General features: G+C 39.3%; 1 pseudogene; it reads left to right on the forward strand.

The window, feature by feature from the left end:
- The first annotated feature begins 4,306 nt into the window (after positions 1 to 4,306).
- LOC126942370 (cytochrome c oxidase assembly protein COX16 homolog, mitochondrial-like) lies at positions 4,307 to 7,256 on the forward strand (annotated as a pseudogene).
- Positions 7,257 to 7,487: the final 231 nt, after the last annotated feature.

The raw sequence follows: 7,487 nt of genomic DNA on the forward strand, positions 1-7,487 counted from the left end.
TGCAGTGAGCCGAGATCATGCCATTGCTCTCCAGCCTGGGCGACAGAGCAAGACTCCGTCTCAAAAAAACAAAACAAAACAAAAAAAACTAGTGGCTCTTTTAAGTGATGAGACAGGTATAATTGTTAGGCCAGGCACTGTGGCTCATGCCTATAATCCCAGCACTTTGGGAGGCTGAGGTGGGTGGATTATGAGCTCAGGAGTTTGAGACCAGCCTGGCCAAGATACTGAAACACTGTCTCTATTAAAAATACAAAAATTATCTGGGTGTGGTGGCACACACCTGTAGTCCCAGCTACTCAGGAGGCTGAGGCAGGAGAATCACTTGAACCCGGAGGCAGAGGTTGCAGTGAGCCAAGATCGCACAACTGCACTCCATCCTGGTGACAGAGGGAGACTCTGTCTCAAAAAAAAAAAAAAAAAAGTTTTAAATTGGTAAGGTGGAAGTCAAGCTGTTGCTGTTTGATGATAAATAATATAGTGGTATACCTAGAAAACATTAAAGACTCTGAAAAGCTCCTATAACTGATAAATGAATTCAGCAAAGTTTCAGGATACAAAATTAATGTACACAAATCAGTAGCAATCTACAAATTCAATGCAATTTCCATCAAAATACCACCAATATTCTTCACAGAAGTAGAAAAAACACTGATAAAATCCATATGGAACCAAAAAAGAGCTCACATAGCCAAAGCAAGACTAAGCAAAAAGAACAAATCTGGAGGCATCACGTTACCTGATTTCAAGTCATACTATATGTTATAAGCCCATAGTTCCCAAAATAGCATGATACTGGTATAAAAACAGGCACATAGATCAATAGACCAGAATACAGAACCCAGAAATAAACCCAAATAGCCTAATCCTGAATGATTTTTTTTGTGTGTGTGAAACAGAGACTCACTTTGTTGCCCAGGCTGGAGTGCAGTGGCATGATCTTGGCTCACTGCAACATCCACCTCTTAGATTCAAGCAATTCAGCCTCTGAGTAGATAGGATTAGAGGAACAAGCCACCATGCCTGGCTAATTTTTGTATTTTTAGTAGAGATGGAGTTTCACTATTTTGGCAAGGCTAATCTCAAACTCCTGACCTCAAGTGATCTGCCCACCTCAGCCTCCCAAAGTGCTGAAATTATAGGAGTGATCCACCATGCCCAGCCTCCTGAGTGAGCTTTGAGTCAACAACAAAATTAAGATGGAAATTTAAAAACACTTTGATTTGAATGACAATAATGACACAACTTATGAATACCTCTGGCATACAGCAAAAGTGGTGCTAAGACAAAGTTGATAGCAAAAAATGCCTACATCAAAAAGTCTAAAATAGCACAAGTAGACTACGTATGGTTACACCTCAAAAAACTAGAGAAGCAAAACCAAATCAAATCCAAATGCAGCAGCAAAGAAAAAATAACAAAGATCAGAGAAAAACTAACAAGGTTGAAACAAAAAAATACAAGGAGATAAATGCAACAAAAAGCTGGTTGTTTACAAAGATGAACAAAATTGGTAGACCATTATTAGCAAGATTAACCAAAAAAAGGCAGAGAGAAGATCTAAATAAGTTCAATTACAAACAAAATGGAAGATATTACAGACAATACCACAGAAATACAAAAGATTACTGAAGGCTACCATAAATACATTTACGTATACAAATTAGAAAATGTAGAGAAGCTGCATAAATTCCTGGAAATGCACAATCCTTTTAGATTACACCCGGAAGAAATGGAAAATCTGAACAGACCAATAAGAGGTAGTGAAATTGAAATAGTAATAAAAAATTGCCATCCAAAAAGTCCGGGAGCATATGAATTCACAGATATATTTTATCATCAGACATTCAAAGAAGAATTGGCACCAATCTTACTGAAACTATTCAAAAGATAAAAAGGGAATCTTCTCTAAATCATTCCATCAAGCCAGTATCACCCTAATCCCCAAACCAGAAAAAGACATGACAAAAAAACAAAAAAAGTAAATATTTCTGATGAACTTAGATGATGATAAAATTATCAGCAAAATCCTAGCTAAGCAAATACAACAGCATATCAAAAAGATAATACACCATGATCAAGTGCATTTTATACCAGAAATGAAAGGATGGTTTAATATATGCAGGTAAGTAAATGTGATATACCACATGAACAGATTTAAAAACAAAAATTACATGATTATCTCAATAGGCTCAGAAAAAAACCTGACAAAATCCAGCATTGCTTCAGCATTAAAACCTTAACAAAATCGGCATAGAGGGGACATAGCTTCAGGTAATAAAAGTCATTTATGGCAAACCCACAGCCCACATTATACTGAATGGGAAAAAGTTGAAAGCATTACTCCTGAGAGCTAGAACAAGACAAGGATGTCCACTTTCACCACTTCTATTCAACATATTGCTGGAAGTCTTAGCCAGAGCATTCAAATAAGAGAAAGAAATAAAGGGTATCCAAATTGGAAAAGAGGAAGTCAAACTGTGACTGTTCATTGATGATATGATTGTATACCTAAAAAACACTAAAGACATCCAGAAAGCTCCTAGATCTGATAAATGAATTCAGTGAAGTTTCAGGATACAAAAATCAATGTACACAATTCGGTAGCACTGCCATACACAAACAACAACCCAAACTAGGAATCAAATCAAGAATTCAGCCCCTCTTACAACAGCTGCAAAATAATAATAATAATAATAATAATAATAATTAGGAATATACTTAGCCAAGGAGGCAAATGATCTCTACAAGGTAAGTAACAAAACACTGTTGAAATAAATTATAGATGACACAAACAAATGGAAACACATTTCATGCTCATGGATAAGTAGAGTGACTATTGTGAAGATGACCATAATAATAAAAACAATCTACAAATTCCATGCAGTTTCCATAAAGATAACATCATCATTCTTCACAGAACTAAAAAAAATAAAAAAGACAATTATAAAATTCATATGGAACCAAAAAAAGCCCACACAGCCAAAACAAGACTAAGTAATAAGAACAAATCTGAAGGGATTGCATTACCAACTTCAAACTATACCAAAGGGTGATAGTTATCAAAACAGTATGATACTGGTATAAAAATAGGCATGTAGACCAACAGAATAGAATAGCAAACCCAGAAATGAACCGAAATACATACAGCCGACTAATTTTTAACAATGTTAACAAAAACATAAAGTATAAAAAGGATACCCTAAAGCTGGGCGTGGTGGCTCATGCCTGTAATCCCAGCACTTTGGGAGGCCAAGGCAGTTGGATCACCTGAGGTCAGGAGTTTGAGACCAGCCTGGCCAACATGGTGAAACGTTGTCTCTAATAAAATACAAAAATTAGCCAGTCACAGTGGCTCATGCCTGTAATCCCAGCACTTTGGGAGACTGAGGCATGTGGATCACGCGGTCAGGAGTTCAAGACCAGCGTGACCAACATGGCAAAACCCAATCTCTACTAATAATACCAAAAAAATTAGCCAGGCATGGTGGCACGTGCCTGTAATTCCAGCTACTCAGGAGGCTGAAGCAGGAGCATTGCTTGAACCCAGGAGGCAGAGGTTAGAGTGAGCCAAGATTGTGCCATTGTACTCCAGCCTGGGCAACAAGAGCAAAACTCCGTCTCAAAAACAAACAAACAAACAAACAAAAATCCTGTTAAACAAATGGTGCTGAGATAATTGGTAAGCCACATGTAGAATAAGAAAATTGGATCTTCATCTCTCATCCTGTACAAAAGTCAACTCAACGTGGATCAAAGACTTAAATCTAAGACCTGAAACTATAAAAATTCTAGAAGATAACATCAGAAGAACACTTCTAGACATTTGCTTAGGCAAAGAGTTTATAACCAAGAACCCTAAAGCAAATGCAAAAAAAAAAAAAAAAAATCAATAAATAAATGAGACTTAATTAAACTGAAAAGCTTCTGCACAGTAAAATAAGTAATCAGCAGAGTAAAGAGAAAACCCAGAGTAGAAAATATTTACAACCGATGCATTCAACAAAGGCCTGTTATCCAGAATCTACAAGGAACTCGAACAAATCAGCAAGAAAAAACAAACACGAATAATCCCATGAAAATGTGTGCGAAGGACATGAACAGACAATTCTTGAAAGAAGATATACAAATGGCCAACAAACATATAAAAAAAAGAAATGCTTGGAAACCTATCAGTAAGGACCGAGCACCAAACAACCAGGGAAAGTTGGTGAGTCAAGGACGTACTCATGTTGATGAAAGCTTGGGCCGCTGAGATTTGAGAATCTGTGTTGGGCCTGCTTGGAGTTCTAAACGGATGGAAGAGTTCAGTCATGTTTGCACCTGCAGTGATGCGTGCTTTGTGCAAGAACAAGACTCTCTGCTACGAAGTCCCCATGTTGTTGCTAATTGTTGGAGTTTCTTTTGGTCTTTGTGAGTTTTCACAAATCTGACATGATGCTGTGAAGATTAAAATGGATCCTGAGTTGGAAAAAAAATACTGAAAGCAAATAGTATCATTAGGTCAGAATATGAGAAAATAAAAGACTCTACTTTTGATGACTGGAAGAATATTCAAGGACCCAAGCCTTGGAAAGACCTGACCTCCTCCAAGAAAGAAATCCAGAAATCCTTAAGACTAAGACAACTTGACTGTGCTGATTCTTTTTGATTTTTAAATAAAAATGTCGTCAACTGGATTTCCTAATACTTACCCTTATCAAGTGGAAAGAAGATTCCAGACCCATTGAAACCTGGATATGGGTAACTTGTTGGCAGATAATCTTGATAAAATGTTAAGTACAGGGCTGGGCATACTGGCTCACGCCTGTAATCCCAGCACTTTGGGAGGTCGAGGCAGGCGGATTATGAGGTCAGGAGTTCAAGACCAGCCTGGCCAGTATGTTGACACCCCACCTCTACTAAAAATACAAAAATTAGCTGGGTATGGTGCCACATACCTGTAGTCCCAGCTGCTCGAGAGGCTGAGGCAGAAGAATTGCTTGAACCCAGGAGGCGGAGTTTGCAGGGAGCCAAGATCGTGCCACTGCACTCCTTCCTGGATAGCAGAGTGAAACTCTGTCTCAAGAAAAAACAAAAACAAAGCAAACAAACAAAAAAAAGTACAGGTTTTTATACTTCTCGATTATTCCATCTGCAGATGAAAGTAACAATGTTGGACACATATATTTTACACCTTGAAATAAAAAATGTGAATACTGAAAAAAAAATGCTCAACATCACTGATTTTCAGGAAAGTGCAGATTAAAATCACATTGTGATACCACCTTACTCCTGCAAGAATGGTCACAATTAAAACATCAAAAAACTAGATATTGCCATGGATGTGATGAAAATGGAGCACTTTAACACTGCTGGTGGAAATGTAAACTAGTACAATCACTATGGAAAACAGCTGGGAATTTATTTATTTTTATTTTTGAGATAGAGTCTCATTCTGTCACCCAGGCTGAGTGCAGTGTTGTGATGTCGGCTCACTGCAGCCTCTGCCTCCTGAGTTCAAGTGATTCTCCTGCCTCACCCTCCTCAGTTGCTTGGACTACAGGCACATGCCGCCATGACAGGCTAATTTGTTTGTACTTTTAGTAGAGATGGATTTCCACCATGTTGGCCAGGCTGGTCTCAAATTCCTGATTTCAGGTGATTTACCCACCTTGGCATCCCAAAGTGTTGGGATTACAGGCTTGAGCCAGCACACGCAGCCAGGAGATTTTTTTAAAGAACTAAAAGTAGAACTACCATTTGATCCAGCAAACCCACTACTGGGTATTTACATGCAGAAAAAAGTCATTATATAAAAAAGACACTTGCACAGGCGTGTTTGTGGCAAAACAATTTCCAATTGCAGAAAAATGGAAGCACCCTAAATGCCCGTCAACCATCAAGTGGATGAAGAAAATGTGATTTGTATATATCATGTAATACTCAGCCATTAAAAAATGGAGTAATGGCATTCACAGCAACTTGAATGGATTAGAAGATCATTATTCTAAGTGAATGGGAGCTAAGCTATGGGGATTCCAAAGCATGAGAATTATATAATGAACTCTGAGAACTTGAGGGGAAGAGCAGGAGGTGGGTGAGAACTAAAAGATTACACACTGGGTACAGTATACACTGCTCAGTTGCTGGGTGCACCCAAATCTCAGACATTACTGCTAAAGAACTTATCTATGTAGCCAAACAACACCTTTACCTCAAAACTCTTAGAGTAATAACAACAATTAAAAAAAAAAAACCCACAGAATTTTAGGTTGATATGCTTTGGCTTTTTTTTAGAAAGGATTTCACTCTCACCCAGGATGGAGTGCGGTAGATTGATCGTGGCTCACTGCAGCCTCAAGCTCCTGGGCTCAGGTAATCCTCCTAAATCAGCTTCCTGAATAGCAGGTAATGCAGGTGCTGGTTATCATGCCCAGCTAATTTTTCTGTTTCTTTTCTTTTTTTTGAGACGGAGTCTCTGTCGCCTAGGCTGGAGTGCAGTGGCGCAATCTTGGCTCACTGCAAGCTCCACCTCCCAGGTTCAAGTGATTCTCCTGCCTCAGCCTCCCAAGTAGCTGCGACTACAGGTGCCCACCACCACACGCAGCTAACTTTTTGTATTTTTAGTAGAGACAGCATTTCACCGTGTTAGCTAAGATAGTCTCAATCTTCTGACTTCATGATCCACCAGCCTTGGCCTCCCAAAGTGCTGGGATTACACATGTGAGCCACCGTGCCTGACTGCTAATATTTGTATATTGTGTAGACATGGGTTTTTGCCATGTTGGTATCAAATTTCTGAGTTTAAACAGTCTGTTTCTTGGCCTCTCAAAATGCTGGGATTACAAGCATGAGCCACCATGCCTGATTAGAATCTTATTTTTATAGGATATAGAAAAGCTAAATATATTTAGATCTGTAAGTTGGCAGAAAGTTTGAAAAAAAAACTTTTATTAAAAATATAAAATGGTTTTACCTCCAGCTTAACTTGGTAACAATTCCAACCAAACGTGAAGTTTTCTTGCCAGAACTCGGAGGAGGGCATGAATCCAATGTGCAGACTTGACAGGTGGAAAGGTGTAAAAGCTCTGCTTGCTCTCTTTGCTGGGAGACTGGTAGCCTGGGGCAAGTTCTCAGCCCTGCTCACCCATTCCCTGAAAACTAACCTGGTGCTGTTGAGGGGAGAGACATCGTGGGAGCTAGACTGGTCTTTTGGGTCATGTGAGAGCTGGGTGAGGTCTGTGACTGTCTGCTTTTTCCCACTTTCTTGACAACATGCATCACCACCAGAGGCAGCCATAATCCTCCTGGGAACATAACTCCATTGGCCTGGGAACCACACCTCCATCTCACCACAGCAGCCAGGGCAAGCCCCTCCAAAGGAGAGTCAGCTCAGACTTGCCTAACCCTGCCCCCACCTGATGGTCCTAGCTGGCCCCCACCTGATGAATTTAGCCGAAGACAAAATTCATATTCTCTTGAAAGTTCTAAGGCCCTGTTCAGTA

This window comes from Macaca thibetana, chromosome 19, assembly GCF_024542745.1.
Source record: "Macaca thibetana thibetana isolate TM-01 chromosome 19, ASM2454274v1, whole genome shotgun sequence".
Classification (NCBI taxonomy): domain Eukaryota; kingdom Metazoa; phylum Chordata; class Mammalia; order Primates; family Cercopithecidae; genus Macaca; species Macaca thibetana.